This window comes from Alosa pseudoharengus, unplaced genomic scaffold, assembly GCF_046254945.1.
Source record: "Alosa pseudoharengus isolate Yale_2024_CS ecotype anadromous, Long Island Sound unplaced genomic scaffold, YU_APseudo_1.1 YU_APseudo_1.1_scf_13, whole genome shotgun sequence".
NCBI classification, from domain to species: domain Eukaryota; kingdom Metazoa; phylum Chordata; class Actinopteri; order Clupeiformes; family Clupeidae; genus Alosa; species Alosa pseudoharengus.
This window is the reverse complement of record NW_027468598.1, coordinates 5,015,700-5,039,670: the sequence shown is the minus strand read 5'-3', so window position 1 is coordinate 5,039,670 and position 23,971 is coordinate 5,015,700.

Sequence of the window (23,971 nt, the reverse complement as noted above, 5' to 3'; positions counted from 1 at the left end):
GAAACGTGAAATTAAAGGAAATCATTTGTAAACTCTATAATAGGCTATGTTTTCACAGTTTCATTGAAGTATAGGCTAGGTAGAAGGCTGCGTAAACATGGAAAACTGGCTAAAAACAGGGACACTGTCCAAAAGGCCTAATTAAAGCGGTCGAAGAGGAGAAGCGAGAGAAACAGAGCAGGACACAAGTAATGATGGAATGGGATGGGGGGCAGACTAAGGTGGATATGGAGCACAGGGGATAAAGGAAAAAATGAGACAGAAAAGACTGTGCGAAGAAAACGAAAGTATGATGAGGCATATAGCCCTCGGCTTCACGTGGATTGGGAGACAGACTGCCCAAAGCCACAGTGCGTGGTCTGCAGATGCTAGATGCTATCTAACCATTCTAATGTGGTTCTCCACACTGTTTTTTTAGTGTGAGAGCTCATAGACCAGTTGCACATTTTGATTTTGTTATCATGTAGGGCGGCTAATTAAACACGATGCCTGGAATGCGTCAATAGAATGTGTTACTTTTTTATGTGCTGGATGGTGGGGGTACGCGAGTCGAGTCAGGATGTAGAAGGTGGTCCGCGGGGGAAAAAGTTTGGGAACCGCTGGCCTAGCCTATTATACAGGGGCAATGATTCATAAACTCTGACTAAAGTCATCCTATAAGGGATCTGGGGAACACTGTGTGGGCAGGTTACTTTCCAAGACTATGAACTTTTGAATAATATCAAAGAAAGTTAATCGGAACGATAAATACCATTATTAACTGGTTATCTAAAATTGAAAATAGTGTTTTTACTCTGGAACAAGTGAAATTGGTTTTGTTCCCGTTTTCGTTTGCGTTCATCTAAAAATTTTGTTTGTTTCCGGTTTCCTTTTTCGCTCTTTGAACCGTTTCTATCCCTGGTACTGACAAAATGGAATACTGTATATGTAAAGGATAATGTATAGAACGCCGGTCATTTTTGGGAAAATAAGTCCCGACAGGGCGAATCGGACCCCGACGCGCAGCGGAATCTGACACCTGAATCTGGTAACCAACAATCTTATTTGTTGACCTAGAATATAGTTGGAGTCGGATACCGATATTGCGGTCTTATAGTATGAAAATCAGCGTATACCATGTATATTGCTTTTATACCAGTAAAAAAATGCACCTGAATGTTAAAGTGGCAGCCAAAGGTGGAAACAGAGAGGATGGATAGAAGTTGAGAAGCGTCATTTATTTGCTTCAGATAGTGAATGCAGTACCGTGTGACAGTCAAATTGTCTGGCTATTTGGTAACATCTAACTTACGAACATACACTTTAGACAAAAAACATATACCGTGAAGCCATGATATTTTCTGAGAGAAATATCATACCACAAAAACCTCATATCATCCATTGTAACCAGAATGGTGTCTATTTTATGTTTGTTCTGTTTTGCATCCTAGGCTATACTCAAAAAGAAACATCCCAAAAGCCCCTCCCAAGGCAAACTCAAAGTGTATCGATCCTGGAACATGTCTCCTTACTGCTTTACACTTAACACTTGGGCACATTTTCCAACAGCCTAAAGCTATTAAAGAGCTGACCTTATCACTAGTCAAACAGTAGACAGAAAAACCATGGGGCCATAATAGAGTCCCGACAGCAACCGAGTGGACGCTGGCTGGATCTCAGTGTTGCAGATTAAGGTTGAGTATAAGTACAGTCAGGAGAGCAAGATGTGTGCTTTCTCCATGAGCACTCTTGGTCTGTGTGTGTATGTGTGTGTGTGCCAGGGTGCTGCTGGGGGTGGGGTGGGGGGGCGGTGGGGGGAGAGAGTTAAGACGATTCTAAGGGCCCAGCACTGACAGGGGGCCCCTGGAGTACCCCCAGTAATAATATGTAATATCTGGGGGCCCAGAATTATTGTCAAAGAGTGGAGTGCACGCACATCTGCAAAGTTTAAACAGGTGCTGGGTATAAGACTTAGCCCACAATTGAAAAATAAAAAGATACCCGCACACTGTTTTTATAAGCTCCCAGAGTGTTTTATTAGTACAACGTTTCGACCAGAGGTCTTCGTCAGGTATCAAGAAGATGAGCGGGTGGGTGGAGATATATAACGTTATAGACAAAGTAGTGGGTAATGCCCCATGTCCACCAATCAGTCTGTCCTATCCATTAATGCATCAGACAATTGTAAGCAAATGGCCTCAATGGCCTACATCAGCCCACCAAGTGTTACAGTTGCATCAATTCAATCTTTTGTATAGGTCATTATACATCAGACTGAAAAACACACCCAATCCTTCACATCTGTACAAGTGCCACACATTACAAGAAAAAAAGGAACATAAGAAAAAAAAGGGAAAAGTTGATATTTCCAAGTCTCCAATGTCTTGTGGCAGATGAAAGAAGAGTAATTGTGCAGTATGGTCAATCTCACACACTGTAAAGAAACAAATGACAGATTTTTAGAAAATAATTATAAACGTTTTGAAAAACACTTATAAAAAGTGTTTTATATCAAACTCCTTGTTCAGTCCAAATGGAGCCATGGTATTGAGGGCATGTATATAATATGTTTCACGCTGTTAAAGCAGTCGTTCAAGGTTACCACCCCTAGGTGGCCATTCCACTTTTTCAATGTCCATATAGCGAAGGGTGCTGATATTGTGCCCAGCTTCTTTAAAATGTGCCGCTACAGGGTTCCTCTCATCCCCACACCTGATATTACTCCGGTGTTCACTAATGCGTGTGCGCAAAGCTCTACATGTCTTCCCAACATAAGCAAGACCACAAGGGCATTTGATCAAATATACAACAAACGTGGTGTTGCAGGTTATGGCCCCACGGACCTTAATGGTTTTGCCACTGTGAGGGTGTGTGTATGTCTTACCCAGGGCCCAGAATTATTGTCTGTCATAGGGCCCAAATGATCTAGCAGCGCCACTGTGTGTGTGTACACTACAGTACGTGTCCCTCCTCTATCTAATGTGCAAAAACAAAAGCATGCTGGATGAGCAACTGATGATGACATGTATCATAAGACCAGCTGTGTCATGGCTATACTGAAGTTTGTGGTGACTGTCATCTGCCTCTACAGCCCCAGATCCCTCCAGTCCAAATCTTCCCTCAGCTTGATTGTGGTGCAAATGTGTGCTGCACCGATATGGAGCTCAATGCGAGAGCACCGTCTGACAATGCCATGAGGAAAAGCACAGGAAGAAGAAACAGAACTAAGGCAGCATTTGCAGACATAAATCAGGAATATACGCCACCATTTCCCTTTGATCCTGAGCAAATATATCACTATACAGCAGATGCCAATAGTGTGTTGGCAAAAAAAAGACAGGCAAAAAAACCGAAGGGAAATATGCTAATTTTACTGTGATCTACAAAATGACCTTGTCTGTAATTGTTTTGAGTGTCTATACTACTGTTGTTCTATATTTAACAAAAGTGCAACTGCTTATAGGCTCTTCCCTGTGTGAAAACCAAATATGCAGATTAATGCATAATTTGACACTGTTGATACTGTGATCAAGGATATTTGGAAGCACGACATAACTCTTGACATTTGCTTTTACATAGTCTTCATACGTTATCTACTACCTCTTGATATCATTTTGTATTAGTTTCATTGCAATTTCCTTGACAAAGACAAAAACTCGAGTGTCTACTTTGACTTTTTGACTTTGGTGAATTAGTTGTTATTAAAATGTGGAGCTCCAAACCAATTTCTCACTCATTTTTAGATATGAAGTGTGGGGGACGAAGAAATGGAGGAGAGATTCTGCAGCGTCAAACAGCAGAATGGAAAGTGTAGTAGCATTGACATATTGGAGTTTTTACACAGGTATGCACAACAGTTTTGTAGTCAAGTCACTATGCCTCGAGTCCGAGTCCAGGTTCGAGTCTCCAGTGTTCAAGTCCATGTCATTAAAAAGTCAAGTCCGAGTTGAGTCCACTACTTATCCGAGTCAAGTCCGAGTCGAGTCACTATTAAATGCAAAACTGACAAACTTCGGGGCATTCATGTCTCCAGGCATTTGGCGCCATTAAAGTTAATTGTAGGAACATGGCGTGATGTGTGATGTATGACATGAAGCAGTAACACTCCATTGCACTAATATTAATACTAAAAATAAGGTAGATATTAAAATCTTATACCAAATAAAATTCTAATGACATTACAATTATAGCCTAATGAGTAATGACATTACAAAAAAAAGTCCTCGTCTCAATTTATGAGTCTGTATGGTCTGAATGTACGAGTCCGAGTCCAAGTTCGAGTCATTCAGTGCTCAAGTCCAAGTCAAGTCACAAGTCTCTAAATTTAGCTCATGACTCGGACTCAAGTCCGAGTCCTGGACTCGAGTACACTGATGCACAATAATGTTGAATGTAGGTCAGTATGTGTATTCGTACCGAACTGTCATGGTATGGACGTCACAGTTTGGTGCAGGCAAGTTATAAAACTTAATGCGGGCGTAATGCGGGGTTAAATTTGACACATGCACATTCTTTCTGGACACCTTAAACTGCTTTCTGAACTGACTTAGTAGATGGTCAGTCGAACGGACAAACAGGAGCAAGAGGACCTGTCTGCTTCTTTTAAATCACTGGTTGATTACTGAACTCTCCTCTTTTTGTGTCATTGACAGTAGCTCAGTAGCTTGTGCTGCATTGGTAATCAACTTGTACGGACTTCTCCTAGCAAGATGGCAGTGACCAGAAGAAGAATTCATGTAATGCACTGACTGCATATATACAATCCTTTTTTATACCCTTTCTACAAAGTTAAAAATACTTCAGTTTGTCTGCAGGGACACTCTCCACAGTTAACATCTCCAATGACGGTTTACACTTATCATCTAAAAATAGATCTTTGGTTGTTGTTAGACCAAACTTTCCCTTTAAGAACGTTTAAATATAGTGGAACAAAGTGGAATTTTTCCATTCATTTTGTAGCCTACATAAGAGATATGGCATAACATAGGAGATGATTTTTCAGTTTTGTAGTGGCTTGTGACTTATTTATTTCCATTATATCTATTATATTATCTATGTATGTACAAATATGACCAGTAAGTGTATGTTCACTGTTTACATTTTAAAACTTAATACACTACAGGTTGTACCAGCTACCTCAGGAGAGACTATATGACACTTTGCGGAAAGAACTGTAGTTTGCACAAAAAATAGCCTCATGCATTTGGGTTTTTTGTTGCTTTTTAACACATACCGAATCGTGATGTCCAGTGCTTGGTGTGAACTAAACTGTGACTACTGTGTATCATTCCACCGCTAATATATATAACATATAATATTTTATAATGTATAGTCCTTTAGTCAATCTAGGAAAATAAACCTAAAAAGACAAACAGGACTTGCTTGCTTATTTTCCTATACTGACCGATGGGCTATACATTATCCAAATTATTATATGGATGTTGACAAAAATGAGAAAATAATGAGAAAGATTTTTTTAATTCTTTCGGTGGGTCTTAAAAAATTTGAATATTGTGAAAAAGTTCACCCCCCCCCCTCCCTAATTTATTTCAAAAAGTGAATATTTCATATTCTAGATTCATTAGATATTAATTGACATATGTCAATTGTTGTTTTAATATTGATTGCTTACTCATGGAAATCACAAATGTATCTCAAAATATTGGAAAAAAGAGGTAACAACACAGAAATGACCTTTCGAAAAGAAATGAACTTATCTGACTAATCTATAGTTAATTTACAGTACCCTCCAGAATTAAAGTTAAAGTTGATTAAAACAGGTATAAAAAATAAAATAATCTTTTGGTGAATTATAATCACACAATGAAAACAATGAGGCATGGGCGTAGATTTAGGGTGGGACGCTCATGACTAGTCCTAACCAATATTTTAAGATGACAAAATTGTCCCCACCAATATTTTAGCGAACTCATTTGTGCTGCTGATCATTCCGACAGCCAGCACGACAGTACAAGAAACGTCGTCATTTGATTGGCTGAAAAACCGAGGGGGAGGGGGAAGGGTTATCTGACACGCATGCTGCACACACATTGCTTGTAGTCAAGCGAGCAGGTGTGTCAACGACAACAGTAAGCTAAGTTACCAGGGCTGTCTGTCAATACATAGGCCTACCCCATGAAAGGCTAGAGTGAAACATTTTGATATTCCCTTTTCCCTTCAGCATACATACAAACCCCTTTTTGTGGTGTGTAGATCAGCTATGCCACCCAAGAAGAAGAAAGGGGACGAAAATACGAAGCTTTTTCATAAAGCAGAGTGTAAGTAAGCAAAATAACTAGCCACACAAGCTAGCAGTGGTAGTGACCAGGCTTTCAAATTATGCAGATTCTATTATGTGGAAAAATAGTATTAACTGGTGATAGCATATGTTACCCAGGATATTGTTAAAGATAAACCTAGCTTCTGTAATATTTCAACCAAGGTCAGGAGTATTGATTAGGGGTGTGCAGCACGGTCGCATATACGTCGCGCTATCACAATAGATGCTATTACCAAGTCACTGAATGTTAATTAGCCTACCTTAAGTTAGAATCTTGTCACAATAAACATTGGATCTGGACATTTTTCGTTTCTATTCTGTTTATGTTATGAATTTCTGAGTGTAGCCTACACAATGCAGAGAAATAAAAGGGAGACCCAAATTCGTTTGAAGGACTGTCATTGCATTGTTATGACACATGCTGTAAAAACGTGTTGGCAATGTGAATAAGTTAACACTGTTGGTTATTCAAATATAATGAATCATTATTTGATGAATAATATTAAAATAACACTATCATATACAATATGGTAGGAGGGTTAAACTCGCTAGCCAAAGGATAGGCTACAAAATGAATGAACCACTTAGTATGCAGGAAAGACAGCATCAAATCACTACAGATGGATGGCAGGTTGAGGAAACAGCATCAGGGCTTCAGGTGAGGTTCTAATTATTAGCCTATGTCAAATTGTCAATTCAGTTGGAGTCAGCAGCATTGCTGTACAATATAATGAGAAGGAGTAGATTCACTTCTGATATTCTGTATTGCCAACAGTCTGAAATAACAAAGGAAATCGCCATTAAGGCACTGGTATCTTACAGCAAAAGAATTCCAATTACAGTTAAGCAAATACAAATATAATTTAGAGTCGCATAAATTCATAGACATATTCAATCCTAAACTATGGTGCATTTCCATACTCAGTAACATAAATAAAATACTATATAACTATATGACTATATGATATATATGACTATATAACCTGGGCAAATTTAAGATATGCTTAGCTTCTGTTATCTGAGAAACAAAATTGGCATCTAGTGGTCAAACATTTATTTACGTTTAAACAATTGTTTTCGTCTGCACATATTTCTCTCCAGTCGGAGATGCTAGTTTATCTTTAGAGTACTATAAATAATGAAAGAGGCTATTGTCTATTGACAGTCTGACTCTTGTCAGTAAAAGTTAACTCTTCAGCCGGGGGGGGGGGGGGGGGGGGGTTGGATGTCCCCACCAAAGCTGAGACCAAACCTACGCCCTTGCAATGAGGAAAAATCCGACCTTCAAGGGAAGCATTTTTTTTATTTATTTAAAATAAAAGGAAAATCTCATAAAGAAATATTTTAACGAAAACACAATTATTCATTCTAATAATTATTCTTGAAGATTAAAAGGGCAAAAAGGGTAACAAAAGCTTGCAAACAAATCACATAATTTCTCTCACTGACTGACCTCCTTGATCCTAACCAGTCTGGGTTCAAAAATAGGGCACTCTACCGAAATGGCTCTGTTATCTGCAGTGTTGCCACAGTTACCTTGAAAAAGTAATCTGATTACTGATTACTCCTTTAAAAAGTAATTTAGTTACTTTACTGATTACTTGATTTTAAAAGTAACTAAGTTAGATTACAAGTTACTTTATTAGTTACTTTCAGCAGCTGCCGACAACACCCCCACCGCCTCAACATAAAAATGATAACCGGTTTTGCCAATACTCACTATTGGAAGTGCATTTTAACAATGTATAGCAGACATCCCAACCTAACCTACTTAGATACTGAAATGCAGATGTTTGTTCAATAATGTCTAGTCAGTACACCAAATAAGGAAGGCCTATTGATAGAAATTGTGATAGTAAAATATGTAGATTTTGGTAGTTTGGCCTTTTCATGTAGCCTTGGCAACTAGCCATCTAGTATAGGCCTGAGTAATATGCAAATGAAATTACACTCACCTCAACAAGTCTTTTGCAATCATTTAACCCGCCGTGAGCAATGCTAAAGTCACTGTTACAAACAGTGTAGTGTGCAATACTATCATTATGTTTTACTCTTATGAGTACACTTTTGTGTAGTCTGATGTGAAATGGGTCTTAAATGTTCCTTTATGAGGGGCACTGACTCTGCCATGACGCTCCTGTTCCTAGATACACTAACTGAACTGATTAATTAAGTTCGGGAGAAAAGAGATAGCCCACCTACACTGAAAACTGATTGGTTGATTTAGCAAAACAGACCAGGATGCTCTCTGTCTTGGATGCGCTTGCAGGCACACACGCACCACTCCTCTCTCTCTCTCCCTCTCCGTTGTGTGCGCGTTAAACTTAGATGCACACGCAAAGTCCGGTCTGGCTTGCGTGCTCTTGTTCGCTCTAGGTTCCGGGAGATGTTATGTAATTTGTGGGCGTCAGGATATCAATATATGGGAGACTCCCAAAACTTCGGGAGACTTGGGATGTCTAGCTAGACAGCACTTTGTCACCAGCACAGAATGTACAACGTAGCCTACCTTAATGTTGTCATGTTTAGCTGACACAAACTCAAAATAATGACTTTATAGATAAAACGTGCATCTCTCTCCTCCCTCCATTGTTGTTTACGTTTGTGTCGCTGCATGGTTTTACACGTGAGTTGTCCTCATGCTGAAAAGGTTGGCATAGCCTACATGACGTTAATCCCAGAGACAAGAAGAAAGCAAAGAATATGTCTTTTTACTAAGGAAAATGACAAAAATAGTAACGCACAGTGATTTAGATAAGTAACTTTAGGGCTCTATCTTCCGTCCCGGCGCAATTGACTTTGTATACTCGCGCGTTTGTCTTTCCTATTTTGCAGTCAGCGCATATTGGAATTTTCCCTCCACAGGTACATGCCTGTAAATTAGGGAATTCGATTGCGCCCACGGGGGCGGTTCAGCGAAAAGACGGGGCGTGTTCCGGCGCAAACGTTCACTGTTGATATTTTGCAGTTTCAGAAAACAATTCCGCCACAGACCAGGAACTCCCTGGTCTAAAGTCTGTGGCGAAAATGCAGATGCTATTTTAAGGGCGCATGCATGACCACAGGCCTGCATGAATGAATGCGTTGCACACCAATCTACAGACACCCCCGTGCACAGACGGAAACATTCAAAGCCTTGATAATATTTGTCCATTTCCCGGTTTTGTTCGTGCATTGGTGACCTAAATATTTAGTAGCCTATAAAGTACAACATCTACATGCAATATCTTTACAACAACGCCTAATTACGACCTATTAATCTGGACAACTTTATAGGCTACAGCCCTATAAAGGCTAAAGTTACTTTTAGTTTTGTTCCAATTTACCGTTGTGTAAGGTTTTAAGCACCATAATTTTAACCTACCTTGTTGTAGCCCATCTGAAATAACTCCAAGCTTTGCTATGTTCCCTCCATCCTTTCGTTATTTTCAAAAAACGTTTTATATCCATGATGGCCTTGAAGTCTTGAGTTAGTGAATTAGCTTAAATCAGCTTTTCATGTGCTGTTAACCAGCAACAGATAGTACAAGAAAGCAGCAAGTATGGTTACAATTTCTGTACAATTTCTGTAGTTGCTGCATCCATTCATTGTTATTCTCTCTCCTGCTCAAATAAATGTTGTGCGTGAATTAAGTTGATGATAATGTGTTTACAAACTCTGCTTTACAGAAAATATTGTAAATAGTCTTCTGTCACGCAGTTAATGGGATACTGTGCAGAGTTGAAAGTTAGGTCAACTTAAACGAAGCCCTTGCTTGGCCGCCTGTGCTGCGCAACGCACACTTAGCTCCTCTCATCTATTCAATGTAGTTCCCATTTCTGTAAACCATACATAATTTCAAAGAAAAATATTACCACTCGAGGGAAATCAGTGTGGTGTCCATGTGCAAAAATAGGCATAAATCTAGCGTACACATTTTCACGAATCACTGATGTGTTGATGACATAAATTAGGAAATGTTAGAGGACTTAAAGAGGCCCTATGCAACAATTTTAGCAAAAATGACCTTAATTATGCAGGTTGAGAGTCGTTCTGATGGTTCTACAACACTTTTTGGGTCGTTTGGTGGGTGCTTCGTCTCCCCCTAGTGCTTCTCCGCGGAAAAACCGAATATGCAACTTTCTGGTCACGGTCGGAACACATCCGGATGTAACTCGGCGGAAATACTCGAAAATGTAGTCAGATTTAGTCAGATTGTAGTTTCTAAGAAGACTGCAAAACGGACTCCGACTTGGCTTTGTTGCTGTTGAAATTGTAAGTAGCCTACCTTTGGGTGAACTTCGTTTTTGTAATGTGATTTTTGCTCGACCGTTTTATTGTGAGCCCTATGTGTTTAGCTTGGTTTATTGATGCTAGCTCGCTAGCTATTGGGGGTTTAGCGTAGCAGTCACTTGCTACCGAAGCTGCAGGGGGAGCTATGTCGTGAATAATGCGAGCCCAAATCAGGCGAAAACCCAGAAACAGCGAAGGAATAACCAGACCTGCATAGGGCTTCTTTAAGGAGACGTGATGTTGAACTGCATGCCGATGCCATTTAACCCAAATGCCCCAGCGGCAGCACGGGAGAAGAGATTAACTGACGGAAGATATGCATTGTCTATAGAGAGGTAATGTTAGATTACATTGTACATTGCAAATATATCACCATGCATTCATAACCTCGTGATTCAGTGAGAATGATACCAAAACATCGGAAAGTATGTCTGTGACAATTCTGTATTACATTTTGTCAAGATGAAAAATCAATAGCTAACTGTTCCCAACTGAACAGTGATTATAGCGCTGTGAACGCTCCGGGCTGCGCCTGGCAAATACGCCACCATAATAGCAATCAGCTATGGAACAAGCGTGCCTGTTGTTAAAGGGAATGTGAGATGATGCTCTGATTGGTTTATTGCACGTCACGCCCAAACCACACCCATGATTAATGTAGCTACTTCAGACCACCCCATTTTAGATTTGCGTCGGGCGCAACAGTCAATATCCCGCCGGTAAAATAGCATCAGCGCCCAAGATCCGCCCACAAAGTCACTTGCGTTTTGCGCGAAGACACTTCCGTTTCAGACCATTAAAATAGGGCCCTTAATCTGATTACTGGTTTGTACTAAGTAACGCGTTACTGGCATCACTGGTTATCTGTGACAGAAGCTTGAAAATCTGCCAGAGAAATCCAGTTCTCATCTTGCTTGACCAATCAGCTGCTTTTGACACAGTCAACCACCACATTCTACTGCCCATACTCTCAAACATGGGCATTTAATGCAAAGTGCACTCCTGGTTTGAATCCAACCTCAAATCTGCATCTCACTGCCTTTCCACAGGGGTGCCCCAATTAAGGCTCTGTGTTGGGGCCCCTTCTCTTTGCTGTGTACACTACCTCATTGGGCCTATTCATCCACTCACATGGCTTCCCATTTCACTGCTACGCAGATGACACAACTTTATCTGTCCTTCCCGCCTGATAATACCACAGTCTCGGCGCGGATCTTGGACTGTCTCCCTGACATATTCGTGTGGATGAAAGACCATCACCTCCACCTAACTCTCTCTAAGACTGAACTACTGGTTTTCCCAGTCAAACAAAACATACATTACAACATAAACATCAAAACTGACAGCCTCACTCTTGCGCCTACCAAGGTGGCAAGAAACGATGGTGTCATGACTGATGACCAGCTAACCTTCTTTGACCATGTTGCCTCTGTCGCACGATCGTGCTGCTTCGCACTATTCAATATAAGAACAATCAGACCGTACCTAACCCAACACGCCACTCAGCTCCTGGTACAGACCATGGTTATCTCTGCAAAGCACTCCTCAGCTTGTGCTGACTACCCACCCCCATCTGAAAATTCCCACCCACTAGGTTAGGAACTTCCTGTCGAAGATCCTTCATTTTGGTCGTAGCCTAACGTCTTTTACGCACCTGGTTGTCGTTGTCAACAACAGCTCATTTGCAGCCTATTCTGAAAGGGACTGAAACTGGCAAGAATGGAGCTGCTGATCATGTATAATCTGTGGGATTTTTTTGCCAACAGCTTCAGGGACATGTTTTGTGCAACCCGTACTGTAGGTCTATTTTGACTTGTTGAAAAATAAGTATAATATGGGACCTTTAAATGTTATTCTAATGCTACAACTGTAGCTCTTTAGCTTAAATTCTAAAATACTAAATGTTAATAGCTTAAATGTCTACAGCTCTATTGCTTTGCTTATGTCCCTTTGTATAAACGCATCTGCCAAATTAATACATGTAAATGTAAAAAGATTACAACATTCTAAAGAAAGATGTGCTTCTTTCTAATGAAAATATCACAGCCATTAAGTAAGGCTGGAAGATTTTTAAAACCTGTATTCCAAGAACATATGTGCAGTTGAGGTGTCGTGTCACACCATGCCAACACCCAAAAGGTAGACTGATTAAGGTCCATTTATCTCTGTCCCAACCAATTTGCATACAATTCATTCATTCATTCATTCAATCTTTATTTATTCTTTGAGGGTAGTCCTCATTTTCAGTGAAGCCGAGATTACACAGTAATAATGGAATAACAAGAGATATAGTATAATAATTGTGGAAAATAAAACAAAATAAAACAAATAATAAGATAAGCTATACCATTATAAAGGAGGAAGGGAAATAAAAATACAGAAAATATTCATAATAAAATAACATTTACATAAAACAGGTACAATTTGACATGAAGGTTTGTGATTACAGATTTGAATTGATTATAGGAAAGTAGAGAGTTCATTTTTATGTTACATTGGAGATTATTCCAGGAAGTAGGGGCACCATAACAAAAGGCCGACTTTCCCAACTCTGGTCTGATAGGGACCAGAATTCCAAACAAGCATGTTTGAAATATAACCTGGTAATTTTCCAACAATACCTTTGTAAATAAAGAGATACCAATGATTATGTATCCTTTCAGTCAAAGATGACCAACCCACTTTACCATAGAGGACACAATGATGAGTGCTACAGTATAGCCATCACCAGTAATGAATCTCAGGGCAGAGTGGTAGACTGAGTCCAGGGCTTGAAGTGAGCAAGCAGTAGCATTTCTATAAATCACATCACCATAGTCTAAAACTGACATAAAACTGCTTCAACAACTTGTTTCCTACATTCCATAGGGAGGTTGGCTTTGTTTCTGTAGAAGAAACCAATTTTTTGTCTCAGTTTTGTCTAAGAATTTGTCTACAGCACAGTGCCACCTGCTCCCACCACGCGCATCACGCACTGTGCATAGGGCACCAAAAATGTAGCCATTTAGTAATTTAGTAGCTTTAATGCAAACTTCATTTCATTCTTCCTCGAGAATGTTTACAATGTCAAAATGTACAATGCCATTGCATGGAAGGATGCTACTTTTTGGGTCCTCTCCACCACGTAGCATATCTAACTTTACTTACTCCACTTAATTGGGAACGCACCTTGCACGCACAAGAGAGAGACAAAGAGAGTGGCAGATTCCAGCTGGCTTGCCATTATGTATCTCCTTTTTAATATAAGAAACGTTTAAAAGGAAATTATGAAAGCACAGTCAAATGTTGCTCAATACAAAAGATCTGCATAGAAAGACTTATGACCAAAGAACAAAAAATCCTCTAACAAATGATGTACAATGTCTGTACCTTCATTAGGCCTTTTGTGATGGCTGCTGAATTGCTCATTTACATGAGAGAAAAAAATGAAAAGATACCATATTCGCCCTTCATTCATCTAAGAAGCTTTTGATGAGTGTCCTTAGCTATCAGTTCTTCTTTAGCCTCAAAATGTCATGCTTTGAAAGGAAAATATGTACTCTATTATCTGCTAATGCATCAAGATGATATCATTCCTTTTCTAGTGCCAGCGTCATGTTTTAATCCATAATGTGACTACAACAATTTTGCTTTCAGAATAAGAATAATGGAAAGGGACATGCACACACACACACACACACTGTTGTTATCTCTGACCTGTGGCACACATAAAGAAATAACTGATAGGCAGACTCATTGTTACCTGGTTGATACAGTGAGAATGACATTTTAGTTGGAAGGAGCCCATGATAATGCAAAGGAAACATGGGGCCTATCCCAGAACCAACACTTTGCATAAGTGGCATGTAGGGTTGGGCACCGAAACACGGTTCTAATATGGCACCGGTGCCGACGCAAACGGTAGTAATTGCATCGAATAACAACGTGGATTTTGGTGCCTCATTTCGGTGCTTAAATAGCGTTTTTTAATTTTTTTTACTGCATGTCATGCTGCATCTCTAACGTCTTGCTCTGATAGCAACACATCCAGATACAGTTAGCTAACATATGATAAACACTGGATGTATAAACCAGAGGGGTACCACATACTGTAGGCGAGTGGACAGTGTTTGACAGCTTGCGTGAGCCCAAGTAGCTTACTTTAAAGCGATATAGCGAGCTCCTGTCAAAATCTAGCAGTGGGCCTAACTACACACAAGCAAAAGGCTATGAAACAACATCAACAGTAGGCTAGCCTACGTTACACAATATCCTTGCTAATGCGCTAACTGACATTGAAATGTTATCAACAAAGTTGTAAGGTGAAAACTTTATTTCACGGTGTGTTTTGATTGTCAGCGGTGCATTTGAAGGAATCTGCTTGCACGTGAGACTGTATGGAATTCAACTAAATCATGCTTAAATAAAACCTATAGCCTACACACATCTGCACTCGTCTATTATTTGAACTTATAGGCAAAGTGAAACTAACTTCACCGTAGTGTCATAATCAACGATAAAACAGTTATACTCAGGGGTGAAAGTAGTTTTTATTTCTTGGTGGTACTATGATATAGTTATAATGCGCGCGCAGAGCGCTCGCCGAAAATTTCACTTAGCCTAATTATTTATTATTTATTTATTTGTTTATTATGACCGCCGCGCAGCGAAGCGGCAGTCATATAGGTTTAGTCAGAATTTTTTTATTATGACCGCCGCGCAGCAAAGCGGCGGTCATATAGGTTTAGTCAGATTTATTTTCTTTTTTTTTCTTTTTCGCATGCCCAAATTTCTGTCAATGATTCCCGGGACACTGAAAGACCGGGGTACACGAAACTTGGTGGGCATGTACCCCCACATGGATAGCATGGAACCGTAATTTTTCGTTTTGATCTGTAGCCCGCCCGCTGGACTGGACCCCCCGAAAGGAGGGTAGGGCAGACACAGTTCTCTGTGAATATCTTGAGAACTGTAGGGCCTAGGATGACCATTTTTTTCCGTATGTTTGCCTCCAGGGGTCATGTTAACCCATTTCATGTGCACACATGTTCACAAACAGATACACACACACACACACACACACACACACATACATTCACAGTAATCATACGTATGACACATACTCACACAGTAGACATATGTACACTTGCATGCACAGGCACATACACAGGCATACACACAAGCACGCACACACACACACACACACACACACACACACACACACGCATAACATAAACATGTATATGCACACATGCACACAATTCAAGAATTTCTCAGAATTATGAACAGGCAAGATGGAGGTGGGGTTGTATAAAATGAATTTTACATGTGAAATCTATGAACTAATCATGTTTTGGTACTTGTTGTCTAGCAGATACCAGTGAGAATTGAGTGTGGATAATGCAATTTAGTGAGACAGTTAGAATCATATAGGCCTTTCAGCGTGATTTATTTTTGTGGAAAAAATGTGCTGGATTGGGCGGCGGTCATATTTTGTACCGCTCTGCGGTACATCTAGTTTTTATTATTTATTTTTTTTTCTTTTTCGCATGCCCAAATTTCCGTCAATGAGTCCCGGGACACTGAAAGACCGGGGTACACGAAACTTGGTGGGCATGTAACCCCACATGGATAGCATGGAACCATCGTTTTTCGTTTTGATCTGTAGCCCCCCCGCTGGACTGGACCCCCCCCAAAGGAGGGTAGGGCAGACACAGTTTTCTGTGAATATCTCGAAAACCGTAGGGTTTAGGAGGACCATTTTTTTTTTGTATGTTGATCTCAAGGGGCCATGTCAACCCATTCCATAACCACTCATTTCATGTATAGCGCCACCTAGTTAAACACAAAAAAGTAAAAATGAGGTGTTGTAATTGAAGGTATCTGTGACCTAACATAGTCAAAACTGCACGAAATTGGAAGTGTAGGATCATTATGACACCTTCTGTATGCACGCCAAATGTTGTGGAATTCCGTTCATGGGGGGCCACACAATAAATTAATTTATGTTACTATACACCAACTGGCCTGTAGGTGGCCGGAGACAGTTTTCTGTGAATATCTCGAGAACCGTAGGGCCTAGGAGGTCCACCTTTTTTATGTATGTTGGTCTTAAGGGGGCATGTCAACCCATCCCATTACCACTTATTTCATGTATAGCGCCACCTAGTTAAAAATTAAAAAGCAAAAAATTAGTTGTTTTCATCACAATATCTCTGGCTGACAAGGTCAAAACTGCACGAAATTAAAAGTGTAGGATCATTATGACACCCTCCGAATGCATGCCAAGTTTTGTGTACTTTCGTTCATGGGGGGCCTTACAATAAAATAATTTATGTGTACATTTAGTGACGTACACAAACAAGGATTCCCGGGACACTGAAAGACCGGGGTACACAAAACTTGGTGGGCATGTACCCCCACATGGATAGCATGGAACCGTAATTTTTCGTTTTGATCTGTAGCCCCCCCGCTGGACTGGACCCCCCGAAAGGAGGGTAGGGCAGACACAGTTCTCTGTGAATATCTTGAGAACTATAGGGCCTAGGATGACCATTTTTTTCCGTATGTTTGTCTCCAGGGGTCATGTTAACCCATTTCATGTGCACACATGTGCACAAACAGATACACACACACACATACATTCACAGTAATCATACGTATGACACATACTCACACAGTAGACATATGTACACTTGCATGCACAGGCACATACGCAGGCACACACACAAGCACGCACACACACACACACACACCCACACACACACACACACTCACACACACACCCACACACATAACATAAACATAACACAAACAATCAAGAATTTCTCAGAATTATGAACAGGTAAGATGGAGGTGGGGTTGTATAAAATTAATTTTACATGTGAAATCTATGAACTAATCATGTTTTTTTACTTGTTGTCTAGCAGATACCAGTGAGAATTGAGTGTGGATAATGCAATTTAGTGAGACAGTTAGAATCATATAGGCCTTTCAGCGTGATTTCTTTTTGTGGAAAAAATGTGCTGGACTGGGCGGCGGTCATATTTTATACCGCTCTGCGGTACATTTAGTTTACTGTATTATAGTCTACTTATCAAGCATTCACTAGGACTTATCACTCTAGTATCACTCTTTAACCCACATGTATCTGTTTTTGATTATGAATAAATTGCAAACACTTAATTTCAACATTTATTTATTTATTTATTTAGCCTATGATCGCTCCCACTTCCAATCGTTTTTTTATATATAGGCTACTGTATATCATGAAACACGTTTCTTTGAGTCATGCCTTTTTATTTGGGAGACTGCAACATACTTCTGTCCGCTAAAACACTTTCATTATTGCTGCGCAAGATCTGGTTAAGCCGTACACGCTTTTCTTTAGCCTGTATGGTTTTTTTATTTGGGAGACTTTCCAAGAAACGTCCGTCTGCTAAAACACTTTGGATACCAGTGCACGTTGGCGCAATTACTGTAAGCTACTGTACGCGCGCTATAGCTTGCTCGTTGTCTGTCCAGCTGCACGGGAGGTTTAGACACAATTCAGATACAGTTCAGAACGATTTTGGGGGAAACGTGTTGCTTCTGGTAATTTGACGTTAGCAGTTGTGTTGTCATGCTGAAAGTGCTATTTTTCAGAGACAGTATAGTTTTCTTTCCGGTACGGCGTACCCTCTCCAAATATTTTAGTGGTACTCCGTACCGGCCAGTACCGGCTTACTTTCACCCCTGGTTATACTGTACACAGGTAATTTATTGACTGGCAACGGGTTTCTGTTTACATCTCTTTTTAGATGGTGTAAGATAGCGATTTTTAGATAATACGCTAGACCACACCTTAGGTCGCTAATGGCCACACCCCTGGGCGTATTGTTTAATAAAAGAGAAACGCATGGCAAAAAAATTCAGTGTAAGATAGGAATATGCTTTGCGTTGTGAGAAGAATACACTATGCGCTGCATTTCAGATCACCAAGATAGCGCTACTTTAGAATAAAAAGGTTCTATCTGACATTTTTGTCAAAATGGAGTTATTTACATATTTTTATTCTTTGAAAGTTTCTTAAGTTCCGATGAAGTGTTTTTTAAAGTTGTGTACATATTTGGACTTTATATCAAAAAGAACTTGTTCCATTTACCATGTAACTCTATGGAATTCTAAAACTTTGAAGCTCAATATCTCAGAACTACTCAAAACGCAGATACTGTAGAACCTTATTATTCTAAGGTAGCGATAGGGCCCAAAGGCTCAATTTGTTTGGAGAGGAAGTTTACTGTACGTAGAAGTGTTCAGTCTGTGTAACGCTTATCCGTTAAATTTTCTATTGAAAATTAACATTTTGAAAAATGGATTCAATTGTCTAAAATCGTGTTTTTTTTTGTGCAAATTTAGGATTTTGGAGTTGTATCCTGATTAGAGTTCTCAACTGGCTCTCAACTCAATTACGACCTGACCCGACCCGGCCCGGCCCGTGGCTTTTAAAGCCCGGACCCGATGTAACCCGCCACATCAACATGAATTATCTGCCCGAACCCGGGCCGCGGCCCGACGAAAAACATACGTTTTGACTGTTAAACCCTGACTTTATTTAGGTGAAGATTCAACACATTAGCGTGACAATTTAGACTACTTAAAATTGTGATTTTCTCCTCTTCTGGCTTATCGTGACGGAAGAACCAAAGAACCATGCCAACTTTTGGATGCGGTTATCTTAGCGATACTTTTTGCTACCCTTATATCGTTGGAAAGCTTAGTTTATGGGCGTTCATGTGAGAACAATAACTTCATTTTGTAAATTTTACCAAAGCAACTGGTTTCGCCTTGCAGGGTCACATATTTCATCAACACCTTGCATTTTGAGCATTGCACATAACCTGTAGAATTTCCATCAGAATCCACACCACTCCAAACACTTTCTTTATGGTGAACAGCCGCAATGATTAATAGACCTAAATGTTTTTTTCTTTTACTGAGCGGAAAAGATTAAGCCCGAGGTCCGACCCGACCCAAGTCATTTGCTTATATTTTCGACCCGAACCCGGACCGAACCTGCGGGTCATGTCGGGTTTATCGGGCCGACCCGACCCGTTGAGAACTCCAATCCTGATGTAACGTTGGAAAGAAAAATGGATAATTGAAAAATCTGAAAAAATATTGTTTCTGGGGCTGCCTGAGAGGTGCAGGGTCTGAGCACTCAACTCAAATGAAGGCTGATTGGCTGGCAAGGGCTGATTTCCATCTTTCACCATGCTTGCATTCAAGGGTTATTATAGCTCATGCAGGTTTTGACGTACTGTAAGAAGCCTCATAAATGATCTATATATATATAGCCTCGGAAACATAGAGACGTCGAGCTATATCCTCACTTGAAGGAGCTTGTGTGGACAAATAGGGTGTGAAGAGTTAAATGGCAATGATATTATTACATACTTGTTAATCTGACTCCATTTGATTAATAATTTGTATCACCAATCAATTACCAAGTAACTAGTTTATCAGCTATGGAGGAGAATGGCATGGCACACTACGAGAATTGAAGTTATCCGATTGGTAGGCAAATGAACAATTTAATAGGCATTAAGTCTTAAAGGTAAATGTAACCAATATCACTTCAGTTGAATGTACAAGTAAACTCACATGGTCTACTGTAACAAAATAGCAAATGGTAACAAAGGAAACTTAACCAATTCACAGAGGTAAACTTGACAAGTTAGAGATAACTGATACACCAGATAAAACAATACAAACCCAGAGATAGAGAAAAGGGGAGAGAGAAAGAGAGAGAGAGAGAGAAAGACAAAGGGAGACAGAGAGAGGAAAAGAGAGAGAGGGGGAAAAGAGAGAGACCCAGAGAAGAGGTCCAAGGTGGAAAAGAAGAGAAGATGGGAAAAGAAGCCCCAAGATGGGAAAGAAGACAGAAGAGCCCCTGGAGGACCAGAGCCTCCACTTTTATCATTCACTTGGGCCACCCCCGACTCATCAGAGCCTTTGTTGTCTGAGGTGGATGGGTGTGGCCCAGGTGGATATCATAACTTTATGCTACAGTTTAATTCTTAATCTACAACTATGCACAGATACATTCAATTGTACCAAAACCATAATCAGACTGTTGCCCACATTACAAGTATTAATTCAAGACCAAACATGAATGTATTATTCACAACACATATTTACAGAGCAATACTGTATGATAATGAGGTTGGCCTATCTCACCAAAAGACATCAAGTAGGCCCAGGACTGAGTTATCTCTCAGTAGAGGGGCCAGAACAAGGAACAAATGGTCACTTTATGCATGAGCGGGTGTTGGGGATCTTTGGCCATGGCCAGCTAAGACAATACAGAGTGCAAAAGGCATTCTTTAGAAATGCAGAAGGTTTGGGCAAAAGACGGGCCTTACAACGTAGCAACTGCACGTGTGATTTTTATATAGTGAATGTGCAGTTAATAGCAGTTATTTCAGGAGTAATCGTGTGAATAACAGTGTTTTGATATTGAATTTTATATTTATCATCGTGTATTTTATATTGTTTGTGTGTGAAAGCGGTTACGTTAACATTAGCAACATGGTGCAGTGCTTCCTACCTGACTGTCATCCTATGCTGTCATCACTGCTCAGTCGGGCTGATGCATGGACCGGTGCATGGAATATTGGACCACCATATTCAATACTTCACGAAGAAGTATTCCTAGGTTAATGATTGATATGAATCATACAGTATGAAGGCTACAGTAGCTAATGTTAACTAGCAGCATTAACGTTACCAACCTCCCTGCTTAACTCACCACAACTTTGTAGGTCTTGTCCCTCATGCCCTTACAAAACCTACAAGCTGACTCTCAATAATGTGACCCGATTTAAAGTGGCTTTCACCCCTTTGGACACTGACTAAAACATAATATATTTCATACCTGTGTTGCAGCATGTAGGCTAATGTTAGCTGCATTATGTAATGACATACAATGTCGGAAATGCTAAAGGTTAGCCTGTCGGCTACCTGAAAAGTTTGAGTGTTTGAACTAACATTTACCCTGGTCTATTTGATAGTGTATTGGCCCTGACTAAGTTTGTGTGATGTATAAACCACAATCCTTGTTGATACAAGTACCAATATTCGTCAAGAAAGTTTTTAATCACATTAAGATTTTCGCCATAGGCAGTAAAATACTCCGCCATCTTTGTCAATAATTTTCGCTGAGAGAGTTTCAAACCGGCCTTTCCATCAATCAGAGGCATCACTGTGGGATTGTTCAGGATTGTGGGTAATGAAGTACTTATCCAAGAGATCGCGAATAAAAGGCATTTATCTCAAAACAAGGTTAGTGCCCCATGAACTCTTGGCGTCTATATGAGCATATACAATTGCTTAGTACAGCCGTCGCTGGTTTTAAGTCTACCACTTGCAATTACGTTTTTATGGCTTATACCGCAATTGACCTGTCACTAAGCCCCACCCCCCATTGTTACCGTGTGAAAACTTGGACAAACAAACCAGACTTGATTAGAAATACATTGTGGACAATGGCAGCTGACAGTATATGAAAGCAGGCTTTGAGGACGTTTTGGTCGATAAAGGATTTACTTTCCTCCAGAAGCTATCAAAAGGGACTTAATTATGCTATGGAGGGGTGTATTCAAAACTTTACAATACATACAAGGTGACAAGCAGTTGTGGCGAGTAGCCGTGCAAATCACAGTGCAAAAACCACTGACGACGTTAATGCTAGCTAGCGGAAGATTGATAGGCCTACTAAGATATGTTAGGTTACGTTAATATTTGATGTAGTAAGAATATAGTAGTTGGTTAATAAGCATTTTCATCTTGGGATTTAACAGGAAACCTGTGCCCACGTTGTTGGCTTAGTAGCCTACGTCGAGCTGTTGCAAACGTGAGAGACGTCCTGTAGGCTACTGTTGATGAAAATATACCCCGTTTTCTAGCCTCTCGGGGTACCGGCTATCAGTATTACACGTCCCCCATGCAAAACGCTTGACCATGGTTATCCGTCGGGGTTTTTTGAGTTAATAAACTCCATAAATAACCATTAATTTGTCATTTTATGCCTCCTTTATGCCTATGGAGTTGTCCGAGCTGATGTCAGAGTCCCGTTGGGGCTGGACTGTCGTTGGCTCATTAGCGTTCTAAGGGTGGCGCTTAGCGACAGGTCAAGCCTAGAGACGAGTCCATAGCAACCAGTTCATGTGTTGAATTTGTTATTACCCAGTGTGCTTTGTTGAATGGTCTCAGTGTTTTATTGTTTTATTTCATGTGAATACTTACTAGAGGAGTGACTTATTTCAAGTAGGCTAATGCAGTTGCAGGAAGTGTGCATTTAGTTTCTATGCTTATTGTGTTTCCACAACAATGTTAGTGAGTAGGCCTAAATCTACTGAAATGGCCACCATCTTGGTGAAATGTGATGTGTAAGATCAGAAAGCAGAGGTTTTTTTTTTAGAACTATAGCTTAAAGGAGAATTCCGGTGTGATTTTGACCTAAAGTGTTTTGAAACATGATACCGAGTGTGAACGTATGTCTCATAGCCCATCTCGGCTTGTCCCCTGCACTCCGAAATCTGGCGCTAGTTAGCCGATGCTACCAACAAGGCGGTCAATGGTTGTGCCTCGGCATCGGCATAGCCATGCAAATAAATCACTGTTTTACACCATTTACGAGGCTCAATGTATCTCCACACTTCATTGGCAGACTTCCAAGGGCCCTGACATTTAAAACGAGACATTGAGAACTTTGAAAAAGCACTGGTAGTTTACTTACAAGACGATATATACAGACAGTATCTTCTCGAAGTTTAGCGTTTGCAGCCATCTTGAATTTAGTCACGATAAGTCGAGCGACGAGTAAGAATGAACAGGTATGATAAGGGATCAGATTCCAAAAATAATTCCGTGGAAATGCATGGATTCCAGTTGCTGCTACTGGAAGAAACTGTAATCCATGCATTTCCACAGAATTATTTTTGGAATCTGATCCCTTATCATACCTGTTCATTCTTACTCGTCGCTCGACTTATCGTGACTAAATTCAAGATGGCTGCAAACGCTAAACTTCGAGAAGATACTGTCTGTATAAATCGTCTTGTAAGTAAACTACCAGTGCTTTTTCAAAGTTCTCAATGTCTCGTTTTAAATGTCAGGGCCCTTGGAAGTCTACCAATGAAGTGTGGAGATACATTGAGCCTCGTAAATGGTGTAAAACAGTGATTTATTTGCATGGCTATGCCGATGCCGAGGCACAACCATTGACCGCCTTGTTGGTAGCATCGGCTAACTAGCGCCAGATTTCGGAGTGCAGGGGACAAGCCGAGATGGGCTATGAGACATACGTTCACACTCGGTATCATGTTTCAAAACACTTTAGGTCAAAATCACACCGGAATTCTCCTTTAAGTGGATCTTCATAGCGCAAGAACGTGGGCGGAAGACATCGACAATTGGCC